General features: G+C 40.9%; 1 protein-coding gene across 1 annotated transcript in view; it reads right to left on the bottom strand.

The window, feature by feature from the left end:
* Positions 1-13829, bottom strand: part of LOC112978772 (spindlin-Z) — a 51961-nt gene extending 38132 nt beyond the window's left edge. Inside the window, exon 1 of the mRNA XM_026092476.2 lies at positions 13502-13829. The gene's annotated coding sequence lies outside the window, so the exon portion shown is untranslated. The remainder of the gene's footprint in view (positions 1-13501) is intronic.
* Positions 13830-27011: the final 13182 nt, after the last annotated feature.

Here is a 27011-nt window from a genome sequence, read left to right as displayed (position 1 = left end):
AATTTAAATGTAATAGTTTCTTACTTGATCTGCCTCCCACATTAGCAACATCACAACCAGATTCAATAATATTTGGCTAAGGGACTGAATGACATTTTGCCATATGCCTGCCCTACGAGGAATTCCTTGTTTCCCATATTAGTCCAAAAAACACATACTAAAATTGAACACAAGAATCCAAAAAATTAGATCTGAAAGTTAGTATTAAAAACATGCATTGGCTGTTCCGCTGCATAGGAATCAGGCTACAAGGGGAGGAAGAGTTGGATAGTGCCAACCGAGCTTACAAAAGCTTAATTAAAAAACAGAATGTAGTCTTGTCAACATATAATTTTAAGTTCCATATGAATGCATACATAGATTTTTAAATAAAAACTCCAACTTCTGGTTTATTTCCTTCCAACAGCTGGGAAGAGCTAGTAAAACACTTACCTATGCACAAACCTTTCACAGTCATTCTTCAACACAGCTATACTAATTTGGCAAAACCATTTTGCCAATTATTGCAGAATTATGCACACCTTTGATAGTAGAACACTAAAGACATACGCATAATGCCTTTCTAAAAACTTCTTTTAGAGCAGTACTCTACACCTCCTTCATGCAGTGTGGATAAACAAGAACCCTTTTGTTTATTCCGAAATGATTTTTCTATGCCAACAGAACAAGGATTAGGAAGGGTGGACTACAGTTTGGTGTCAGTATTTTTCTATCCTTCTACTATGGAACCATTATAAACAGCAACAACAGTTTATCCAACTAGCTTTAAAACCAGGGGTAAAGTTCAACACTTTTCGGGGAAATTAAGATATTACTTCATTTCTATTCATACCATCACTACGATTCCTCCTGTGACTTTACAAAACATGCCAGAATTCTTTGAAGCACAATGACTTTTTAAATCATCCACATATTTCTTCTTACAGGTAATGCAGAACTAAGTGCTGAGTGAGCCTTGTACATCTTCCAACACACTGGCCGATCATTTCATAAATGCACAGTACTCCATACTTTAAAAAGAAACCTTAAAAGGTAATGCTTCCATCAACAATTTAAAGATACTTACTATTGACTCAAATCCAAGAGAACCTTCCCTGCATTCCTTTACCCTTTAGGAACTCAGAAATCCCAATGTAATCTTAACACTCTTAATTGTTCAGTCTACTTCAAATTACCTTGCATTTAACCGCAGGGCAAGAACATGCACAGGCACCAGGGTAACAAGCTGTCACGGGTCAGCTGATGCAGTGTAACTGCCTTACATTGCACACCTCTGTATCACAGCAAACATGCAGCAGCTTAGCTTCTCGTTATTAAGAGATAACCATCCTCCTCTTCCCCTGAACCCAACGATAAATGCACAAAGATAATTACTACTCAGAATATGATAGCAGTACCTTATTACTATATAAGCCATGTGTTTACTACCGTTCTGTGGTAAATGCAAGTTAACTTCTAGTAGCATAATGCAACTACTTTGTCCTGACTCAATCTCTTACAGATGGAGTTGACCCAAATAATTTATTATATTTGAGAGCAAATTTACACACAGATTGGTTTGATAAGAGTGCTGAGGACAGATCTCAGGAATTAGAAGGGGAAACGTCTATTTTAGAAATATTCTGTTTTCTATTCGAGCGTCTCCTCATATATGATACTTAGGTAATTAGCCTTGTTGTGAGGACTAAGTTTAATTGCTGTTGTGTAAGTCTGAGAAACATTGCTCCAAAACCAAAAGGATCACCCAATCATTCTGTAAGAAATGGCCCAGGGCACATCCCTGCTGTTAGAGAAGTAGTGGAATGGTAAGTTACCACCACTTAGCTAAGTCATCTGTGGGGGATTTTTTAATTAATCATTGTAAACCAAACCCTTGGGTTCAGAGCTCTTCAGCAGGCTAACTGATCTTTCAATGATGCTTTGAGCACTAAAAAGCATTTAACAGCCAGTTCTCAACTACCCAGCCTAGCAGACACTGATACACACACGTGCCAGCTTTGTGGGAACCTAAGTTTGACACTGTATTTTAAAGAGGAAATGAAAAAAGTAGATCTGCCATTTGACAGTCCAACTTCTCAACCTTTTGGCTCACCAGAGGTCTGTGGACCACAAGTAATAAACTGTTCTAAGACATTTATTTTGAGACTTTAGAGTCTAGTACAGCGAGAAGTTGCCACTGCAACACTAAACTGAAAATAAGCATAATTAAAATATTTTCCTAAGCCAACCTTAAGAATGTGAGGTCATCTATTTTTGTAACAGCGAGTATCTCGCTGACATACTTGAAACAAAATTTCTTCTACTGCAGCAGGCTTCTACAGCTGCATTCATGGAGGGCCACAGTAAAGAACATTTCCTGTTTCCCCACATTCAGAGGTGACACAGTTCATGCTTCAGGAACCCTTGATTGAAGTACACACCCAATTACTGTGGCTGTTTTATAGCTAACTTACAATGTATTGCAACATAATCACTATTTGTCTTTAAGATAAGCAGTGGCAGACCAGCAAGTTGGGGGAGAGGACCAGAAATTGATCTGTCAGAAGACACTAAAAAACAGCGTTTGGGACACTAACCCAAAAAATTATACATCAATAGTTAAAATTGTGCTATGGAAACTACCAACTAGTTTTAAAAGCAGATTCAAAATTCTTATGACAAACTATTATTCAAACTATTATTATTGATCAGAAGATCAAAGTGTTTGGTCTGAAGTTCAATCTAAATAACCAGTGAAGATACTGACAAAGAAAAAGTTCTTCGGCACCTAAAAAATAAAACCCCACAAAATATTTAAAGGGGGGTGGGTTAGAAAAAGCAATTACAAAGCATTAGTTCTGTATTCAACCAAAAAAACAAAACAAAGCTGTCCTAAGAGCCCATTTATTCGTAGTTTTGAGACACACATGCCTAAACTTCTCCCATAATCAACACCACAGTAACTGCGATCCTGGTAGAGTTTTATTACAGGCAATAGGTTGGGCCTCCAACCTCCCCAAATGCTGACTGCCTCTCCACTGGTAAAAACTTAACTCTCTTTCTTAAATCAGCTGGGAGGGGGGAGGGAAAGGGATTAGAATAAAATCATTGGGTAAATTAACACTGAATAAGCATCCTCTAGTCGCAAGAAAATGGGACAATTTCACTAAAAATTACCAGCAATGAAACAGTAAACATGAACATTTTGCAAACTGATGCCTGACACCAATACAAAGATCCAAAGCATAAAGTAGTTGTGTGTTTTCCCTACAGACCTGATTATAAGAAAAGCTTATGGAAGTGATTAGGCAATTAAAATCAGTGGCAAGTTTCACCCTGTCTCTGCATGATTAGGGGAAAAAAAAAAAACCCAGCACTTGGGGAAATGACCTCTTGCCTTTCACTGGTGACTTGAAAAAGATGAGTAACCAGTCATCGAGTGAATTTGCCTTAGCTATTTTCTTCACCTCCAGTCATTTCAGCTTAGATTCAAAGTAGTTTTTAATGTAAATACATTCAAGTAACTGTTTACACTGGGAAAGTAAATCACTTAAGCAAAAGCATTGCTGTGAAGAAGTAGGACTCTCTTGCCATGGGTACTAACCAATAATGTGAGCTGGTACTTTTCCATATGAATAAGCAGAATATTCACCATCTATGATGTTAATAGAAATCTCAACCTGAAGAGACTATCAACTTTAAATGGTGAATAGCATTAGCTTGCAAAGTTATAAAATGTAGCAACAGCAAGGCACCAAAACCAAAATCCAGCACTATCTTAGGAGCTCTAACTACAGCTGCCTATGCTAGTTTTTTCGATAAATTTGGAGGGTGAGTGAAAAACGGTTCTTAAAAGGCGTTACTTGAAGACAAGTAGTTAAGCCGTAGAGAAAAGAATTCAGAGACCTGTAATACTAACCATTTATATACTGTAGCCAACACTGGAATCAGCAAGGGCAATGAGAAGAACTTTTTATTAAACTTCTTATTACACTGGGTTTTTCTCCTATAAAAGGATGAGAACCCTCAGCATTGTAATATCACGTTATTTCTCAACTCAGTAACATTTCCTCTATTTACGTACACATCCTTCAGACTTTTGGTGGAAAACAAATAACACATTTTAGATAAGTAAAAACGAGGGATGGGGGAGATGTCAAGCTGTGAAACTGATGGCTCTTCTTAGAAAGGGAGGGAAAAGCAAAGAACAGAGATCATGGAAGAGAAAGGCAAAGAACTGGCTCTGAAACTAATGGATATCTGTACATTTATGAAAATAATGAGAAGCAGAAGATCTTAAGGAAATATTTAAGAGGACAAAGAACTGTCTCAAGTTATTTGGTGAAAAGTTATTTAGTGGATTGTGGGAAAAGGTACTTTCTGAGAACACCTGCATGAGTTTATCAACAGCTTTGGCTTGGAAATTAGGAAAACTAGTTTAAGCCACAGAATTTCTTTTAGCTGCACTGCCAAAAACAACCTGTAGCTCATGAATTCACACTATATTCAGTGCTCATCCCCCTTGTTAGAGTGTTTTTTTTTCCAGAAAGCAAGATACCTGGTATCTTACTACTCCCTCTGTGAACTGGGGCACTATTTGATAGCATTTACCAACACCTAGATGTGAGACACAGTTCAGTACAGAAACAAGATAATTTTATTTTGGAATTGTACTTCAAAAGATTATAAAACTGGAAGGACTGCCTGTGAATAAACTTGTTTGGCCTTGAGTAAATGCCTCTACAGGAAAGCAAAAACGGCTGCCTCAAATATTTCTTCTTGTCCGATAGTAGCAGAGAGGTGAAAAAATAGTGGCAAGAAGCCGCCAAGACTAAGAATGAAGACCACCTTGGAATCATTTTTGCTCCCTACCATACTTTGCCTGTCCTACAGAAAACATAGAAAATGTTCCTAAACTTTGATAATAAACTCTAGTCAACAATTCTGCTTCTAAATTACTTTATTTATTGTGCATGAAGCACAAATGGAAAAGAAACAGGATAGTTCATTAAGACAGGACTTCAGAGTGAGAACTTCTATCAGAGACAAATATAGGTAGGTCACCATCATCTTCCTTTCAGCTTGGAAATCTCTGCAGAAAGCTTTAGGTCTGACCAGAACCAGTTTCACTAGCATAAACACTTAGTTATGCGTTACACTTTGTGAGATTTTGCATGAGTCTAGGTACTGGTACTAACAGAAGTAGCAAAAAAAAACCCCAAACTTGTGAAAATACAGACTTATTTGCAGAAAGGAGAGAGTAATCATCTTGTAGTATCTGAAACCAGCTCAACTGAAGGGCAGAGAAGGGGGGAAAAACAGAAATCCAGAAAGGGAAAAAGTCAGCTATCTTCCAATCTCAGATTGCAGGGTCTCTCTCCCCTTTTAATCAGGCAAGGCTTTCTAGAAGTCTACCCTATGGACAAACAGAGCACACACAAGAACCACCACGCCTTGGCCTTTTAAACCGACCCCTGCTTCATATTTGATCTTGCTCCACGCCCACCCAAACACACAGCCTCCCAGAAGTGGGTAGAGGCCCCAGCACGGCTGAAAAGCAGTATGTCTGTTCGCAGCAAAGAGTCCCTTCCCCCCACTTTTCCTCCCTCAATTAAGTTTTACACAGCTGGGGGAAAGGGGAGGAACACTCCCTAGAATGACTTCATACAAATTCTGTTCTTCAAGTAAAAAGCTATCCATAACACAATGTGTTTCCTCTCCCTATGTCTGAGGCCAGTTATTACCGTGAAACAAAAAACAAAAGCAAAAAGATGCTTTCTATTCATTATTACAGCCACATTCCCTAGTCATGAAATAACGTAAGTTTGTCTTACTATTCCCTCTATACATGCCAACACAGGTATAACTGAGGGTAGGAATGAATCCCCCCAAACTTTAAAGTGAATGGTTAGGATAGCACATGAGCCAGAAGAGAATTTGTTTGCCCTCACTGCCTTGGGGCTGTCACCTAACAGTAAAGTATGCTCTTACTGACAAAAGAGGGGAGCAGAAGATCAAAGATATGTAATTTGCAACCACTTATAACAGGAACAGGACAGCAGTCACCTGAGGTGCCCTCCACAGCCAGCAGACCAGGAGAGCTTTCCATGCTGATCCACTTCTGGAGCAGCCTCTTCCTCTTCCTCCCAGCAGTGCAGAGCCCACGCTGGGGCATTAAGACTTGCCTTTGGGAATGCTCCCCTATCTGCAAGATGTCAAATGTGAGTTTGAAGATGCAAACCCAATGCTCTCCACTTTCCAAATACATCAAGTATCTGCCTACTCCCCAACTCCAAAAGCATTTAAGAGCCACACTTTTAAAAAGCCTTTGCATCGTGTGAAAACCAGAATTTTCTGCTAAGCTGTTTTCTGAAGATACTCCTGTCAGCATATATTCTGACTGATCAGATCTCTCATCACTGCAGTTCCATCAATGAATGGTGAACCAGCCATTAACAAATGTTTGCATCTTCTTTCAACATTAAGACAAAAGTCTCACAAAGGTGATTAAGAAAAAAAAAACACGTACATTTAATAAATCTCTCTGCAACTGGAATGGTTAGAGATGGAAGTAGTGAATTAATCTCTGAAGTATTTGCTTCCATTTTAATTTCTCTTCATCATTTTTACCACTGCCTAAAATACGTAAAATTATGGAACAGGATGGGCAAGACCATCCAGAATCGTATCAAGGTAATCGTGCCTTTTGAGCACAAGATGAGTTAGACAGCCTACGTTACAAGCCTTTTTTTGTGCATGCGTGTGTCAGTCCTAGAAAATTGAATAGAGACAACCTGCTTGCCAAACATCCTACAGTTCAAGTTGAAGACCAGAAAGAAGTTACAGGCATACAGAAGAGCACAGACTCAATACCCCATCGGTAGGATAGGTACTTAGCATACTGGAGACCTAAGGACTGTACTGCCTTTAGAGGCCTTTATGTTTGATAAGGCATTCGAAAAAGGATCGCAAGACATGTCATTGTTCCAGAACATGCTTTCTTCTATGCTGCTTGGCATGCAACACTTACACTAAAACTAGAAAGCTGGGAACTTCCAGATTTAAAAATCTCAACAGCAAACGAGAGAGTGCACCATGGAGTTAAGCTACCTTTGTTCAACATGCTATGGAAGAGTTTTCATAGGAAAAACACATATTAAGCTAGGAAAGTGATTTCTGCAACAGAAATAGTTATTTGATTTTAACATACACCAGACTAGAAGTCTGATGTCTGATATGTCTTTCAATTATGTTTCTTAGGGTAAGAGGTCACAATCTAGTAAATTTCATTTTTTACATTTAAATGAGACTAATACAAATTCAGAAAAAAGTCATATAAATGAGTTTTGAAAGGGAGTAAAATTAAGATGTACATAGGTTAAATTTTACAGAAATCAGCATAATGGCATAATCTTCTAGAAGAGCTTAGTATGCTTTAGGAGAAGTCAAAGAACATTACTGGAAAAGAAAGTCATGGTTACTTTTTCAATTTACAAACAAGTGACAGCATCCAGGTAGAGCAGTATGACCCTAAGAAGCAATACCAGCACTAGATGTCAAGCTGCCAGGTAATGTTATACTTTACAACCTAGTCAGCACAGTAACATTGAAACACAATTAAGTTAGAAATGTTCCCTGTGTTCTTAATTGTTCTGGCCTAGTAGGAATGGGCGGGGGAAACACACTAAGCAACACAATGGAGAGAAATAAAAGCCTTAAAGGTATGCACTCAGAGGGAATTGTCATCTTAATGGGCAATTCCCAAAGTTACGCAGTTAGTTTGTCAAGGTTGGGAACTCGGGATTAAAGACTACCTGTGAACCATTAGGAAGACACTCTGGAAACAGCAAGACAGAAGATCCACCAGTGACTAAATGCAGCAACACATTTTACTGGAGCACTTGAAGAACACTAAAGCATTTCTGAACTTGCCGATACAAACTGTCTTGAGAAACTTCAGCAGACAGACAGGCTCCCAAAAACTCTGACACCAAGTCAAACAAACAAACTCCAGAAGCAAGTGTTAGGAATAGTCAGGTCACTGCACACCACTCATCTCTCCCAAGAAATGGAAGTGCGGGGATTGAACCCAAGACACTAATTAAAATAGGATACAAGAGTACACCAGCTTCAACACACCCAGGGAAAAGAATCTGCGTAGAGCTATGACAGAAGAAGCAGCAATGAAAATACAGAGATTACCTCAAAGACAGCAAGTGGATTCAGAAAATCAGCCACCATGACTGAATTTTTTTCCCTACACAAGGCTACTGCAAGTCATCATTATAAAAGCAACCAGACTATTAATGAAAAACACAGTAACAATAGAAAAAGAAAAAATACAGTTCTGTCTTGTTCAAACTACCATCTGTAATTGAAGGGTCTAAAGTTCAGCATTCAATCTGTTTAAATTTAGTATCTACTAGATCACTGAAATCCATACAACTGCTCTTGAAATTAAGATCGACTCTCATCAGTATGTGTAGATGCAGACCTTGAATACCACATACCAGGATATTCAATAACATAAGAAAAAAATCCTACAATACATCTAAACCACCTTGCAATAACTGCAAATATTAGAATGTGATTAAGTAACATTTAAGTCTAATACAGTCATCACAGTTCACGACAATCTGCATGTATTTCATCAGTTTGTGAAACCAATAAAGTTTCCAAGTAAGCAAACCAAGCAAGATGTCATGTAATGTTGATTTAGAGGAGTTTTGTAACATACATTATAGAAAGAAACATAAAAATGGAATCTCCATTCATAGAAACATTCTCAATTATCCTCTCTGATAGCCAAACCAGTTAATCTCCTAAATTCTGCAAGTCATCACAAAATTCACATTTCAGATTAAGACATAAAGTTAAATCCAACCACTATCACACAGTGAATGCTGTAGTAAGTACCTCACATCATGGAATTAAATATCACCATTATTTCAAAGTTACTTCAGTAATTCTCATGTCCATTTTTCATCAAAATCAATGGTTCACAGATAAATACAAATTTGTTAATTATACTGTTTCAGGAACTCAGCACCTGTCTTTGTCACAGATGTGGATGGAAGCTATCTGGACATTTATATAAGAAAGGTCATATTCCCCATTCTTTTAAGTCATGTGGTATGCTGACATCTAGGCAGTTATTTTCCTTGGATAGCAAGTGGGCTACATCTTGATATGTGAAAAGTACGAATTAGGAAGAGCAACAAGCAAAAAAGATCACTATTTGCCTTCAGATCATAAAAAGTACCAAGCCCAGAAGAGTAGTAAGACCATGCAAATGAGGAAAAAAAAAAAAAAAAGACAAAAATAAAAAAATTCTCTCACACCTCATATCAAAAACAAGGGATCTAATCATCCAAACGAAAAATGAGTTTTCATGTTAACATTTTTCTCCTTTGGTTAGGCTTCCCTGTTCTAAAGCTGCTTTTTAAGCCACTTTATCAAATCAGTTTTCAGCCTCATCTACAAAAACATACACTCATGCTATACCATCAAGAAGTCAAGTTTGATCTTTCTAATACCTGGGGGAAGAGAAGGAAGGAAGAAAGCAAGGTGGGAAGGAAGGAAAAAAAAGAAACAAAAAGAACAAGAAGTTCACAGCAGTAGGCCTTTAACATCAAAAAAACCTGGCTGTTCATCTTCTTCAGAAGAACAGAATCTTATTGAGAATTATTTGTCAAAAATTAAGCAAACAACAAATTACATTTAATGAACTTTAAAACAGTTATTGCATCAGCAGAATGTTTACAGATCTCAACATGTCAAAGAGTTCAGCTTGGCAACAGCTGGCAATGAAAGATAGAGAATAAGAAGTCGATGGAAGAACACTACTGAGTCAGAAAAACAGAAAAACAATGAAACGTAAGATGAACTGCAAGTGTTCTGGACTTCACATTAAATGGAAATTTCACAAATATGTAGAGCTACATTTAGTTATGATTTGTTCTTCGATCAAAGATTCACTGAAACATATTTCCCATGAAAAGAAATCAGTTTGTTTCTGACATCTTCCAGCAAGCCCATCACAGTGGCTGTGCACTTCTTGCAGTCTTTTTTTGGTCCCCCCTGAGCTCATTTCATAATATGAGCAAGTGACCAGTTTTAGAAATGAGGATTTAACAAATACTTGGGCTTTTTTAATTTTGGCTAACCGTAGCCTGGCATTATCCACAATGACAAGCACAGTGGAGTGTTTTAGTGGCATCAAAGGCACAAAGATTTGGCAGGTTCTTCAATGAGATCAGCTTTCCAAGGTATATTAAGGAAGATCAACAACACTGATTTTTGACAAACTCATCTAACACAACCAAGGTAGGAAGGAAAATCTTCCAGGTATCGTACAAAAGAACAAAATTACAAGTTACAGCAAAGATGCCATAAAACAAAACAAAAAAACCCAAAACAATGACAATTAAAACTTATAAACCTAATAATGTGGAGCTGAATTTTACGGAGTAAGATTTCATGACTTTTTTATGGATTTTTTTTTTTTTTAAATGGAATAACTCAGTTCTAGCAGCAACACTACCATGTACTAGAGTAAGAAACATCAAGCCTATTTTGAAGTGATTTTTTTCAGTCTAAACCCATTATCCAAACGGGTTCTTGCGGGTAGATTGTTTATTTTTATTTTCTTTTGTACAATTGTTTATTTTTAGTTCTGGAGCCAAGAGGACCAGCTTAAGTATCAAAAGGACTATTCAGAGGGAGGAGCTGCATATCTTAGTACATTTTACACTTCTAATGAGAAAGTCAGTAATAGTAATAATCTCAAAATTTGGCTGTTTTAACAGTGAACGATAACATATCTACCACTGGCAAGCTATTCCAGTGGTTTTACCAATATTACCTTCTTGAATAGGTGGTTAAGAGGTTAAAAAAAAAAAAGTAACTGACTGCTGCAGGAATCTACTGACATATCAAGTTACAGACTTTTGCTCAGACTTTTCCATCTAGAAGTAGTACAGTTGGCTCAGGAGCCATGACGTAGATACACATTCCAAAATGATCTTGTAACTTGGATAACTCCACTCAAGTTTTACGTTGTTGTAAACTCAATATTACCATTTATTTTCTCCTCACCTCCAATTAATCAACACTTGTTAATAGGGATCACAAAAAGCAGAAGGAAAAAAAGAGTCACAGACTGAAAGAGTATTACTAACATGATACTTAATTCTAGCATTGAAGCATAGTAATTATTTACTTCTACCTCAGTAAAAACTATATGATTATGCTATGCCAGTGCTTTTCCATTTGACACCTCTCAAAGCAAAGCAGCCAAAGACCACGGAGTTAGGGCGTTATTTTAAAGGCACTACTCAGATATTAACAAAAGTTATGGCTATCGATGTGTACATGCTTTGAATAAAGACTGTCTTTAAATATAATCTTCGGAAAAGAAACCATTTACTATAAATTACAGTAACACATATGCCTAGAGAGCAATAGAAAGCATCATGTCCTTTGCACCTTGAGCGTTTATCCTTAAGTTACAACCTGGAAATAATGCTGTTCCACACCAGATCATTTTAGATATGTCCAAGACACTACCTTCAAATGTTATTCTGGCTTTACGTCATAAAAAAGCAATAAAATATAAGCAGTTTTCATCGAAGCCAGAAGGGGGTGCTCTGAATAACTGAGGTTGGGGGGTGTTGAACTGAACATTTGCCTTGTGTTAGGAGAGGTCAGAAACATGCTGCCTTGCTTTAGTTCAGTAGCACACTTAAGTTCACGATGCCATGCCTTTTCTACAAAACGTAATTTTAAAAAAATTTAATAAAAGGAATCTGGAAAACAGGAATGGTCCCTTTAACAAAAAAGGAAACTGCTTCGTTTTGTGCTATTGTCATCACAAGGGCAAATTAATCTGTGACAGAAAACTAGCAACACAAAGAGACCTGGCAAGTGTTAATTCCAGGTTTGTATCTCATGATCTGCGAGCTATTTAAGATACTGACACCGAGATATAGGGAAAGCCAAGAAATCAAAAAACCCTATACTATAGTTTTTAACCTACACAATGCCTATTCTGACATAACTAGTTCAGCTCTTTTTAAACGTGACTGTGCTGAGTTGATACCTTACACTGAACTGCACCCTAAAATGAAAGCAGCGGCCCCAGACCATTCTGCCGGTGTAACACAGTATTTCATCCCTGCCAGCACTTTGGTGCATCAGCCTTCCCCCACCCAAAAAGAGAAAAAGATACGCACATTCCGCCCAAGGCCTCCCGGCTGGGCTCGGCCAGCTCCCCCCCTCCCGCCCCCGCCCCAGGCCCTGCCAGGCTCCCCAATCCCCTCTGCTTTTAGGTTTCATTTTGTTGTAAACAGCAAAACGAAAGGAGAGAAAGCTTCCAAAGCGAGGATCCTTACCCTTGAAATCCCGCCATGCGCGCAATAAGGAGGGTGAATTGTTTTTCCTCTCCTTTTTTTTTTTTTTTTTGGATGGGAGATGGAGGGGGGAGGAGGGGAAAGAAACAAAAGCCTAAACGGAGGAGCGGCTTAAGCGGCGGAGACCGAGGGAGAAGGCGGAGAGCCTGGTGGAGGCGCAGGGCGAGCGTCAGCCATGTTGTGTGTGTGTTGGTCCAGTATTTACAAACCTGCAGCTGCAGCAGCGCTCGGAGCCTGGGAGCGAGGGGGGGAAGGAGAAGGGAGGGAGAGAGAAAGGAGAGGCGGGAGGAGAGGGAGGCACGGGGCGAGCGGCGGCGGGGCGGGAGGAGGGGGAAGCGGCGGCAGACAAAGGGAGCCGGCGGAGCCCGAGCGGAGCGCGCACACGCACACCCGCACACACACTCACTCGCTCGCTCACACGCACTCGCGGCGTGTCTCGGGCAGCGGCGTGTGCCAGCCCGGCGCCGCAGCCCGCCGGCAGCTCCCCCGGCTCCAGCCACCGCGGCGCGGCCTGGCCCCGCCGCCGCCCTCACGCCCCCTTCGCCCCGCTCGCTGGCGGCGCCGGGGGGGCCGGGGCATGCCTCCCCCCGCCTCCGCCTCCCCCCGCCGGCGCTATCGGCAGCGCGGCTTATCTGCCGGCGGCCCCTCGGCGGGCCCCAGCCCGCGGCACAATAGCCCGCGCGGGGGAAGGGGGGTGTGCGGGCGGCAGCGGCGCCCTCCCCTCCCCTGCGGGCAGGCGGGGGGGGGCACGGCCGGGGGCCGGGCCGGCGGCGGCCCCGTCCCCCGCCCCGAGGCCGGAAGGGTGGGGGGAGCCGCGGGGGGAGCGACGGCGACAGGAGCCCGGGGGGCCCCACGGCCGCCCGCCCGGCAGCGGCGGCGGCGGCTTCCGGCAGGGCGGCGGGGGAGGGGGACGGAGCCGGGACGCCGCGAGTGAATAAATAACGTCGGCCCCGGGGGAGGGGAGGGGAGGCTGGGAGCGGCGGCTCCGGCTCCGGCTCCCCCCACAGCGACTCCCTCCGGCTCTGCCCGGTACTGGGCCGGGCCAGGCCAAGGGCGGCGCGACGGGCTGCGCTCCCCCCGCCGCCCCTCCCCCGCCGTCCCCGCTCGCTCACCTGCCGGCGGGACGGGCGCCCGGGGGTGCCAGGCGGGCGGCCCGGGGGTGCCAGCGCTGCGGCCGCCGCAGCGCCCCTGCCTCGCCAGGCCGCTCACCTCCTCCGCGGCGGCAGCAGCGGGGACGGCTGCGCCTCTCGTCTCGTTCGCCCCCCTCCGCCGTCGCCGCCGCCGCTGCCTCCTGCTCGCCTCTGCCACATTTGGATCCCCCTCTCCCTACGCGAGCTCCGCCGCCAGGATAGAGGCCTCCTCACCTTCCTGCCAAATAGTGAGCCAACCGCATCGAGCCGTTCAAAACACAGGGCCGGGCCCCGCCTTCCCCCGCCGCCGCCCCCCTCCCTCGCCGCCGCCGCGCAGGCGCCTTGCGGCTTCCGAACTGCGACAGGAACGCAGGAAACCATCCTCCGCCCCGGCCGCCGCCGCGCGCTGCCGCGCATGCGCAACTCCCCCCCCCCCCCCACCCGTCCCAACCGCCGCTTGCCGGTGCCCAGGTGGAGGCCGGTGGCCCCAACCGCCGCCGGCCCGCGGGGCGCCGCCGCTGCCTCTCCCCGCCCTCCCCTCGCCCCCATCTGTGTCCAAGCGGTGCCAGAGCAGCGTGAGCGATCGTGGTCACGCCGAGAGAGCGGCGGTGTGCGGCTGCCTACCTGAAAGGCGCGCTGGTACTTCGCAGGACGGCAAAAACTGTGTGGAAGTAATAAAGGTTTTGGACTCGAAGCGTAGCAGTGTCGAAATAGCTGCGTTGAATTTACCGTGGTCTCTAAAAAGAAAAAAAAAAAAAAAAAGCAAAAGGCTGCGCTTTCGCTTTGGAGGAGAGCCAGAGTTATTTCTTAGGACAGAAAAGTAGTTCCATGGGATTTCTTCAAAAATTCGTGCCCTCCACATAGTTTGCTCTTGTGATCTATGGGAATAAGAAACTTAAAAATTGAAGAAAAAAAATTAAAAAACCCCTTGTGATTACAATTTTTTATATAGTCTTAATAGGCTTTCCTGGGTGCTCCCCAACTTTCCATTTCTATGAGGCTGAAAGGAAATACGTGAGGTGGCAGTAGGTGCAAAGCCTGCGAGTAGTCAGGACTACATTTTCACGTTTGCCAGACACACAGATGAGTACCATCTACTGAATCACTAGCGATACCGAAAAAGAAGCAGCAAGCTTAACTATGATAATGGCCAACATCTTCAAATTAATGAAACGCACACAATTTAGGGAGCTAAAAAAGGAGGCGATTCAATAAGCCATACCAGGGTTTTTCAAAGAAAAATGTGCAGGACATCACATGAAGGAAAGAAGGAGTCAGCTATAGATGCGCTGCTAGAATTGAAAATAGAGGTTTAGACAAAGTGGTGAAAATGAAATGCACGGTCACCAAATCATGGTCCATCACATTTTGCTACATCGTTCATGGATATAGCTCCAAGAGCCATTCATAGCTTTAGACTGACAAAAAACAAAATGGAAAACATCAGCAAGGAAAATATGTTCTCCTTTGTTAAATAAATGCTTTGAAAAAGAAAACAGGTGAACAGGCGAGGCATGGTCTGCCTTAACAGATTAAATGGGGATTTTTTTTTCTGATTAGACATTGGTGGGTATAGTATGACACGATGTGTTGTTTGTTACAACATTGTTGGACTTCAGTACATGACAAAAGCCCTGAAGAATTCTTTATTTGGCTTACTCTCCCTTAAAAGTCATGCAGAGTTTCATTGAAGGCCATCATATTGTGAAATCAAAATGCAACTTAATTTAATTAATAGCATTCTGAAAATTGTCCTTTATCTTACCAGTTAAAAAAATAAAAATGCTATACATAAACTTCCTAGTCTTCTTGGATGCCTTGAAGAACTGTCTAGTTTGGCTAGGAACAGAACAGCTGTACTCTTGCTCTTGAGAAGCTTCAGGTGGGAACCAGGTTCCCATGGTCCTAGAAAACTTTGCTTTTCTGACATCCTCCCAGCCTAAAAAGAATCAGCCTTAACTACTAAAGAATCACGGCCCCTTTGACTTGATGGTACAATCAAGAACCCTCAAAATCCAAGTGGCAAGATCTTTGCTTGATTTGAATTTGAAGGAAGAATGGCATCTTGCCTCTGAGGCTGCTCTGCAATCAGCATCTTTAAATGCTGTGATCAGTCGGCAACTTCAGCTTCAATTTCACCTTAAAGGACCAGTTGTCTCTTTGAGATAGCTACCTGGCTACCTGGCAAATTTGTCTTTTCCAAGCAAGCTGCTATAACGCTAATACAGGAAATTATCTAAAGTCAACAGAAACAGAGGCTTCTTTCCAATGCATTTGCTCTATGACATTGTTACAACGCTGATGAAATTTATCCTGATGGCAGGAACCAATCACCTACCTTTTAGTAATTTAAAACAGCAATAAGTTTTGTATTCAGGTGATTTACATTAAAAATTTCGTTTTTAAGAGAATACTTGCATACTGCAGGAAGTTGTTAATAAAGCTCAGCTTTTAGAAGAAATGCTACAACTACTACTGAAGTAAAACAGCTGTAACTTCCAGGAACAGGCTTACAAAGAATTGACTTCATTTAGAATTGAAAAATTTGTAAAAATAACATTGAAAAGCATGTTTAAAAGAAGTTAAGTCAGTATTTCAGTCTGGAAATCCAACAGCTAATTCAGATTTGAGAGGTTGACTTGGGTTTCACAGGTTGAATTAGTTCCTTAGTTTATTGCATTGAGTGAGTCCAACCTAGTAAAAGGCTTTTAAAAGCAACAATTCATACTAGAGAGTTGGTGGCTTTGCTGTAATACATACATACAGATATACATATATATATATGGCAAGATCCTTATCCTCAAGATCAGGTCTATATGGGAAAGTTTTGGTGGCAAAGTTCTCCACCTCATAGTTCAGTGTCAGTCCATGATTGGATTTTCTGTCAACAAAACTCTTCCACTTTTACCGGTGTACTTACACCTATATTCTAGATACAGGATTCCTACTATGTGTCAAGGAATGACAAACTGCTGAAGAGAAAGAGGAAAAAAAAAGTCTAATAAATTTGCCTGGAAAGAAAAGTCACTGATATTAGCCAGACATACCTTTAAAACAGATACAACTTTTTGTCGTGTAAGATGAGACCCTTCTTCAACAGACTTTCTTTGGTCACAGCGAGAGAGAATACCAAATAAATCATACTACAGTTGCAGAAATTTAAACCCTTGTCCTCCCACTCCTCACTTGCATCTTCCCTCCTCCCTTTCACACACACACAGAAGCAGTAGTCCTCAGGCTGTTGGTAGACAAAATATAGCAGGTTTCCCCCCGATAATTTCCATGTATGCAGAGAAAATCGCTATCATAGCCAAAGTAGATATGTACCGCAAATTATACCTTTTATTTCCTTTATACGGACTTTGAAACATGAGAGGCTTGATGAGCAACTTAATTTGCAAATATGTGATACTCATTTCCATCTTGAGAATTTGTGCTTTACAGCAGATTCAGAAATATTTGAGACACATGTGCTGTCTGTGTATTGTGCTTTACAGTTTCCCCAGGGGAACCTAAGAATAATATAAAAAAAAAACACAGTGGGAAGAAAAACCCACTGTGAGAAATCTCAGAGGAAAAGAAAGAAAGACATAACCTCCCAACTTCACCTATTAGTAGCTTTCAAAGAAGATAGGAAAGCTCTAGTCTTTCAGAGATTTAGTGCTGAGGTAGGAGAGAAAAACTTTATAAAATATTGATCCATTTTTTTAAGCTAAGTTCATTTCCATAAGAGAGGGAAAATATCATGTAGATAATTATGTGATTTTTCTCCCAGTAATGTCAGATTAATTAGCAAATATTACAGGCTATTTTAAAGTTACACAATGACCATATGCCTCAAATTCTGTTTCAGTTTTCCATCATATTTACATGATTTTACTTGGTGTTTTTTATTCTCGTTTGTTGTTCATTCACTTTTTATATATAAAATATTCTTTACTTTTTTTGCTATAATTACAGTCATGTCACTTGTAGTTTAAATGTATTTGCTAGTTCTTATCCATGGGTTGTATAAAAAGAAAATTAAGCACTAATCTGTTCTAAGTTGATACTGAAGACAGAGTATGTACATAACTTGGTAGAATGATTTGCTATATATTAGTGCTGTCTCAGCTGTGACAGTCTAAGGATATAAATGAGGCTGCTTTGGTAAGGGTATTTATCAAGTCAACTTCTAGCATGATGATGAACATAAAAAGAAATGACAACCGATAGACTTCTAGGTGCATTTAAACTCGTACACTAACACATCTACTTCCATAAAACCAGCAACCATTAAAACAACCTCACACAAAAGCCTTGGTTACATTATGCATAGCTGCACTTGCAATGCTTAACCTAAAATGAATTTTGCCAAATAAGGACAATTCACAGTGGAAATATTGTTTGAGTGGGTCATCACTGCCAAGACTCAAAAAAATGCGAAACGGAACAAAAAAACCCCCAACCAACCAAACCAAAAAGACCCCTGCACATAGAGTTAATGCAATATGAAGTGATAACCCACACAGACCATACCCACATGGTCATTATAGACCACTCTGTGTTTAAAATTCCAGGGGAATTCCTTAACTAAGTACAAACTGGAAGTACAAATTGGAAGATTTGCATATCAAATAAACCCCATTTCCCCACAGCCTAGTGAGACACATGAGGACCAGGCTTCCAGGAGACCATAACACAAATGAAGCCAGACTGCACCCAAACAAGCGAGAAAAAAGCTTAGCAGCAGATCTTCACAGCTATCACAATAGGTACCTCTCCCACATCTGAACCGTCAAAATATAGGAACTCTATACATGTGCTTACCAAAATGTGACATACTCCCTTTCATGCATCGTAGGTCTTCACGGAAACAGCATGAGTTAAGCAAAACAACCACTGCTCATCGGTATTGAGCCAGATGGACAGTCAATGAAGGATGGCAACACCTATTTAATAGTAGTACAGTACTATATTTTTCACTAACTTTTTTCTCTTTTTTTTTTAAGTTGATTAGCACAATTCAGTTAAATTTAGATGAACTGTTCTTAGCTTATGTGTTCTTAGTTCTGTGGAGTGTTCTTAAATATGTTCTTTCTGTTTCAGTCCTGAAAAAGCTTAAATTTTGCTGTCTTTTTGCCCCTCCTCCCAACATCCATTCTTATTCCACTCCCCCTCCTCCACCTCCATCGGATCATTAGGTACAATAACAGGTATTAATTCGCTCATAAATATTGCTGTATTTATTGTAACTGAACATTCTTGTGGGCATAAATGCCTAAATGAAGACTGTCAAGGTTTTCCTACGGTTTTTGTGCCAGGCTCAATTAGACTACCAGACATAACTTTTTCATGTAATGAAACTCTATGATATACGGTCTGAAAAATATGTCTTTTCAGTCTGCTTTTGTTTAACAGCACTGTTGGTATAGTCAACCTGAGCAGTCTTCCATAGTCTGGAGCCAACACAGAGCAGACAGACAATATGTATTTTTAGTCTACAGTTAATATACAATATAAGGATCATATTGTAAGCCTTGGTATGAATTAAGAGAGCCCATTAACGTATAGAAGTTCTCAGCATCTATAGGTTATTTTTTCTAAAAACTTGGAAGAGAAACACATCTAGCATTTAGGCTTCAATGCAAGACAGTTGGTTGTTTAATGCCAACCTTCCCCCCCCCCAAAAAAACCAGCTCATAGTATCTTAGTAGTCACTGTGGTTGCAGCATTTTAATTTATAGATGTTTCTTCCGTCCCTTTCTATGGGTCACCTTTGGCATTTGAACACACACATGTTTCTCCGTAGTGTATATTTTTAAAACAAAAATTCACCTGAACATCTCACGGCTCAGTGGATATATATTGAAATATATTTTCTTACAGTCTTCCTTAACACGTATTTTTGACCTGTCTTGAACAGTGATTCACAGACTTTAGTGAGTGCAGTTTCAGTTCTAACATCAGACTTCTTAATCTGAGCACATATCTCATGAAACAGAGTTGATTTTCTACACCCTACAAACTCTAGAATATAGATGGTTACAAAATGATATACAGTGTTCTAAACAAACCAGAAAGATTTTCATTTAAGTGTTTCATCGAGGAAGGCATATTCCTGTCTAAGCAAAATGTGGATTTTGCTTTAATTCCATGTAGAAATTTTGTTTTAACTCTCCTCTACAGCGATAAAGAATTATATAATCTAAAATCAGAGGAGGATAAATAATATCCCACAGAAATTAAATCAATATTGAAAAACATAGGAAAGTTGCCTCACACAGTTCTAGCTTGACTTCCTAATGAACCAAATGCATGTGAAATAAGCAAAACAGTCTCCCAGCATTTCCACTTCTGCTGATAAATTTTTACATGTGGGAGTTTTGACCAAGTAGTAGTCCTGTGGTTTCTCTTAGTAAGCAAGGTTGTAGCTGATGCAAAACTACTGCAGAAACAAAATAGACTGAAAAATACTAAGGCAAATTGTTCCTATTAATTTTTGATCCAGAATGGATTTGTTTTCTTTAGGAAAACAAAACCAATGAGAAGTTCCTACTGTGAGGAGATGTTTAAAGCTAACCCACAAAAAGCTTACCATGCAATGATGTCTAACTGCTAGTAGAAATGGTCAGTCTTTGTAACAGAATTGTATCTGAACATCTTAGGATTTGAGATGCAGTTACTGTATATTGTAACAAGATCAAGGCAGGTGATCCTTGAAGTTTTGCTGCCTGTGGCTCTGAAGAGCTTAGAAGTATCTTCTCCATCAGGTAGGTGGAAAATATATTTTTTTTTCTCAGACAAGAAACAAGTAACATAGAATGCCAATTAGCAACTTCAGCATGCGTCCTAATTGGAAGGAGGGAGAAGTTGAGTGTAGCTAGAGATGCCAAATGGGGATTTGGGGTTGTGGCTGCATGTCCCTCAGTAGTATTGAGCTATTGCTACCTCCCTCTTTGCAGCTTGTTCTCCCCTTCTCACCATCTCATGTGTTGCATTGGCACAGCTGTTAACATCCACGCTGCAGCAAATTACATACGAACATGCACACATACATACACAAACATAGATTAGGAGGTTTGGGGACGGCAACTGCATGAACTGGCACCACTTGACAAATGACACTCTTAGTTTAGCTAGATGTAGAGAATTGTAATGGAAAGGTTCAGAGTGGTATTAATGGGAGTGTCTGGGCACGGAAGCACCAGGGGAACAAAGAGCAGCAGAAGAGATATAGGAATGGCATGCGCTGATGGCACCTAGATTAGCAGGTCATCAAGATCCCAAAACATTTGCATGCATCTCCTCAGGACAGCCAGACTGGGAGATAAAGCACAATCAGTAAATCCTAGTGATTTGCAGAGGTGGGATGGGATTGAGGGACTAATCACTATCAGCTCCTGAAAGGCACAAAAAGGTGCATCCACAGCCAGCGCATAACCAGTAACCTAAAAAGGATCCAGATGTGTTGTGGACTTGATACCTGAGCTGTTCCTTGTCCTTTCTGTCACCTTCAGGAAGCCTGAATACTAGAGAAACACCTGGCTGCCCACTTCTTGCTGCCAGGTGCTGGACAGATTGCTTGGACATACACCTGGTTGCCTGAATGTGATGCGACTGTGTGAGTGGAATCATCACTGTTTGGAATCAGTTCTGTTTTAAAATAAAACCACCTTCCCTTTCTATAAGGTCTCACTTTGAGCTTTGCTACCACTGTTGCAACATTTCCTACATGGAGATCTATGTCGCAAAGGGAATGTTGAAAACTGAAAGAAGATCAGAGGAAACTTGAGTCTATAAGTAATTAAATTGGGGCCTCTTTTATGAGGATGTCTCTCATTCTGCTTGACAGGAATGGAGCTCTCTTAAGTCTTCTCCATTAACTCAAAATGTAATGATGCGCTGTGTAATGTGCTGTTAAAACACAATGCATGTTCTAGCATGATAATTAATATAACTTGCCTAACCAACAACAGTGTTAAAAGTGGGTGCTGACTGAGCACAAAAGGGATGTTGTGGTTACAGCCTCTCATTTCACCACAGACAGAGGCAGATCACATAATCTAGCCACAAGCTAGCTACACAGTTTAGATAAGGCCTGTGATGAGTTCTCAAATCCTTTATGTTTATACCTATCTATACCTATTGCAACATAACTATCTCCTTGAAAATTAGGTTTAGCCAGTCTCAATGTTGGAAACAACTATTTTCAAGTGTCACTTTTGGCAGCTGAGGTATGTTCAATCATACGACTTACAGGGCACCTATTCTTTTTCTTCTCAGGTGCTGTTAATTTGCATTCTGTATGTGTATTGTCTTAATTACATGCTACCTAAGCTTGTGCCTTACTTTTCAATAAGCAGTTTTCCTTAAGGCAGATGGTCATGCTGCAGCTTTTACTGGCCAGATACTTCTCAGAGGTACACAGTGAAGGACAAGAGGCAGCAGTCATAAGTTGCAAAATGGAAATTCTGGCTGGACATAAAGAACAACTCACTCCCAGTGTGAAGGGTCAAGCCCTGGAACAAGCTGCCCAGAGAAAGTGTGGAATTTCCATTTTTGGAGATTTTTGAAACTCAGCTGGATAAGGCCCTGAGCAGCCTCATCTAACTTTGAAGTCAGCCTTGCTTTGGGCAGGTAATTGACCTCCAGAGGTCCCTTCCAACCTATTTTTCTTCTGTGATTCTAATAAGGAAATCCCAGTTCTCTAATGTCTTCATCCTGTTTCTGCGCTAAGGATCCTTCCTTGTGGAAGCAGCTCAGAGCTTTTCTAAACAACTATTGGAAACTGCTTATATAAATGTATGAGATGGAAATACCATTTCCTTATAAATCAAGAAATCTCAGGGAAAGTTCACCCTACCTTTTTCTAGTGAAGACCAAGCAGTGGTAATTTAACAATCAGTAAAGAGACAGGAAAGCTAGCACACTTACCAAATATCTTGTCATGAGACAATTCAGAGGATTAAACTGGACTCTCCCATGAATACAATAAGGATGCAACATGCATTTCCTTCTGTAGCCAACAGTTCCTTCTGCACCTTTCTAGGAAAGCTTTCACCCCAACAGGCCCTGGCAACATGCAGGAATGTGCATCCCACTATAGGCAACATTATTAGTTGATGTGAAAAAAGAAGTCCTCCCTTGTACTCCACAACTCCACAACTTTTTTGTTCGTCGTCTTCTTCAGACATGACTGTGGGGACCAGTCACACTCTTCTGTCCTCAGCTGCATAAAACTGAAGGCATGGGTTCACCTCAACTGGTAACAAAGCATGAGATAAAACAGAGGAGAATAATAACCAGTGAAATTAATTATATAGATATTTTTTAAATGCTGTGCTAATGCAAATAATTTGCAGATGTTAAAATATCTATAATAGTTTTGTTATGGGTAGCATATTATTATTTCAAAGTCACAACACAAGCTTGTCAAAGAAGCAATATCTAAACAAATAAGAGATTGCAGTTATTTATGAATTTCATCCAGAACCTGTTATTAACACTTGTATATAAAGAATGATATTCTCCCTAACTCTTTGACTTGAAATCATAAGCTTGTGATAAACATCATTTAGTAAATACACCAAGCCAGACAAGACTGATGCAAGCCTGAATCATTTCAGATTTTCACCACATATATATTCCCGGCCATACAGGATAGTTTACATTTTTATGGTGCTGATATATTGCTTAAGATCCAATGAAAGAGATGTGAATTGTCTATACATCCCTGAAGAGAAAAAAGCAGAAAACAACTTGACATTTGACATTTAGATCTGCATTTGTTTCATTTTTAATAATTTTAGTTATCGTGCTTCAGTTGTGAGCATGGGATGGAAGAAAGACAAAACTGAAACATTATTTAAAATAGAGAATGGAGACCTCTTACACAATTTAAAAACTTTTCTTTGTCATATTTGGTATAATATCATGTACCTATTATCTGAGAGGAAAAAAAGGACACATGCTGGTAGTAAAATTACATCATAATGTCACTGTGGCTGACAGATGAGTGAACTTTTGCCTTAAACATTTCTTGGTACATAAGGTGCAAGCAAACCATAACCCTGAACAAGCCATCTGTTCCCGGCAGAAACAGGACTGAGCTGCTGCGACCCCCGAAAAGGTCTCCCTGCGACCACCTGGGACACACCGAGCCTGCGCCGAACCAGAGCACGATCAGGCAGAGACTTTGGGACCTGGACTGCAAATTATTGCCACTTAGCACAACTTCTATAAAACTTGCTTAGCATGAGTAGCTAAATTTGCTGAAGCCTTAGGCCGCACTCCCTAGTTCAGTGAGAAAGGGCCCCAGAGCTGGTGCAGGCGGGAATGATAAGGGAGTTACAGGCAGTTTGCATTCCTGTGCTTCACACTCCGGGAGGGAGCATGTCAAGGCTTTGAAATAAGGCCTGCTTGGGCGCCAGGACCCTGGGAAACAAAGCCTCCTCTCACTGCTGAAACAGTGTTAATTAGGGGGTCTGGACTATCTCGGGGTCTGGATTATATCTCTTTCGTCAGGACCTTGGGAGATAACACCCACTGTCACTGCTGGGGCAGTGCTAATTGCTGGAACAACACCTCTTTGTCAGAGCCTTGAGAGACAAGGGCGGGACCCCAGGAACGAAGACACATCTGTCAGCAGAAACCGCAACAGTAAAGATAAACAGCCTACCTAGGGACAGTGATGAGACCCAATAAGGAGCAGGAGACCCCAGACCTAAATATTACTATTGGTTTGAACTACCGTGTGAGGGGTGGAGAGCTTAGACTGGAAAGTAAAATTGCCCAGAGATTTCTTTGTTCGGGGTCCCCCTTCGGAGACAACCAGCTTGAGCTGTAATTACTGCACGTGTGTCACTAAAATTTATTCATTTAATTTGCTTTGATTTGGCTCCAAACTTTTCAGCGGGAACCTAGGGTCGGACCCTGTTATGGTGGCCGGCGAGCCTAACCTTCCATAACAGTTTGGCACCCCAGATGGGACCCTAGGTGACCACTGTCGGGGCCTCTCGTCTCCAAACGATCATCTGGCGCCATCAGGTGAGTTCACCTGGGATCTTTAGCCATGGGAGGCATCGAAAAGACCCCGGCCTCAACGAGGCTTGCGATGATTGGAGAGCTCGAACAGAGTCAGCAGAACATCATCGGACTCGGAGTGGTGGTAGCTAGTTTCTTCTCTCCTTTTCCAACTTTCTCTATCTTTTCCCCTTACCCTTGTTCCCCTCTCCCCTTCGCCTCCCCTTCGCCTTTCCCCACCTTTTCTCCCCACTTTGTGGAAAACAAAGTTAAAAGGTTGTACGATATTTGACCGGTTTTAGCATCTTAATCTCATCCTTGGGATTGTAACGAAACCCTCCTGACATTGGATCGGGACAGTCGCTGAGTATCAATCTGAAAATAAACACTCTGTACATACGGACAGACACACACATGGGGTTAATGGATAAAAAGACCTGTAGGCATCAAATAGCAGCTATGACTGATACCAGAAATGAACATCACATAAATAACTCCAGTGAATAGATTTTTAGGGCACTGAGTAGATCTGGACAGAGAACCTTAAAAGCATTTCACTGGGTCCAAACTACAGTACTCCGCAGTATCCGTCTGCATGCCCTGGCTTCTTTTGCAAGGCGATCTGTGCAGAGGCAGGGAGGGAGCCAGGTATGTTCCTGTAGCTCTTATGGTCTGGACGACTGGTGAACCAGAACTATGAAGACCCTACAAAGTGCATCTGCCCTGCACTTTAAAGACAAACCTTGGAAACATTTATGATGGACAAATATCCGACTTTCCTAGTCTTCTCAAGTGGCTTGCCTAGGAGGCACTCCTCTTCCAAATGCAGCGGAGAGGTGGCTAGCAGAGTTTATGCTCCAGGGATCCTTAAATGAAAAAATAACATCTTCTGAGATGTGGCTGTCACTACATACTTCCAGCAACCCCGAGGTTCAGAATTGCTGATTTTATCTTGTGAAATGCCTGGCAGCCTGAGAACGGGGAAGTCCCCAAAACAGCCCGTGACCGTCCTTCATCTACTTTCTCCAATGTTCCATGTACAGAGAATTAGTTTCAAGAATGTGTATGAGTTACTTGGAGTGGTAAGTTTTTGGCTCCTTAACAGTTCTCAGCTGGAAAGTGACAGGTCTCTCTCTCCTTCTCTTTCTTTTATCAAGGGAAAAGACATCTAAGAACGTAATCTTAACTGTTAGATGTTAGATGTTTTAAAGTTTGATTTTTCAAGTGACCTGTAAGTAAAAATATTAAATGCTATCTTAGCTCTCATGAAAGTATCAGAAAGAGTGGTACAAAAATAAGTAACTCTTGTTTCATGTTTTTATAAATTTGATGACAGTCTTCATTTTTTGTGGAAGAAGATCTTTAGATACTTAGGAAGCAAAAGGACAGCAAGAACATCATCAGTGAATATCATGTTATATATTACTTTTTTGAAATCTCTGAAAACCTTGAATTGGCTGCAGAATGAAGAAGAATCATAAAAAATAGACTAATTATAAATACGGAAGAGACAAACATCGATACATCAAAAATTACATGTGGACAGGCAGTAATAAAACCTCAGACAATTACAGTCATATGGCATACATTGATTTATTAATAGAGTCAATAAAACATAGTTACAAAACAATATGTATTATACATGGGATGCATAACTTCTTGTTCACAACCTACCTGTCAGGCTGTGATCATAAAACAAAGAAGATTCATGTAACCTGGATGATGGTTACCCCATACCTATCTTGTCTGGGCTCAGCTTTTTCTTTTTTTTTTTTTTGCGGGGGCGGAGGGAGGTTGCTTCCAACTTATCAGTATTATTAGCATTCAAATGAGTATGTTTAAATACCGTTACTGTAGAGGAATCCAGGTAAAGCTGCTTTCTTTTTACTTTTTTATGTCCTTCCTGACTAAATTCTGCATCTACAGCACCTTGTCTTTGATGATTCCTGTGTCAGTCATGCCTTTGTTTTACATGGTCTTAAGACTTTTTTAGCGCTTTCTATAAACAGTAGTCAAGGATCTGATTGAATCTATAATTGTTTGTATTGGTGATTAAATAGGAAAAGTGAAAAAAAAGGGGAGGGACAATGATACAATAAATTACCTGTGTGCTTAAGCAAAATGATGTTGACATACAAGATGACTCTGCTCCTTAATTCCCTCCCTCAAAATTGCTGTTTCTTATAACATGGATAATGTTATGAAAAACGGAGCACAGGTGATAAGAAACAATTAGAAGCTATACTTATCTATGTCTACTTGGAAAAATCATACACTTTTCTGTATAAGAGAGGTGAGGTGGAGAGAGCAATCAAAGGAGAATCTTATGGAAGAATAGTATTACAAATTACCATATTCTTGTCCATGAATAGAAGGGTTTTCAGATTAGTTTGCTATCTTTATAACCAAGGGTACTTCTGAAGAAAGTGATTCACAAGGTGAAGTGAAAAAAGGCATAATGTATGTACAGTACTATACAATGAGAAGA

Source organism: Dromaius novaehollandiae, chromosome W, assembly GCF_036370855.1.
Source record: "Dromaius novaehollandiae isolate bDroNov1 chromosome W, bDroNov1.hap1, whole genome shotgun sequence".
In the NCBI taxonomy this organism is placed as follows: domain Eukaryota; kingdom Metazoa; phylum Chordata; class Aves; order Casuariiformes; family Dromaiidae; genus Dromaius; species Dromaius novaehollandiae.
This window is presented reverse-complemented; position numbering and strand designations above follow the sequence as displayed.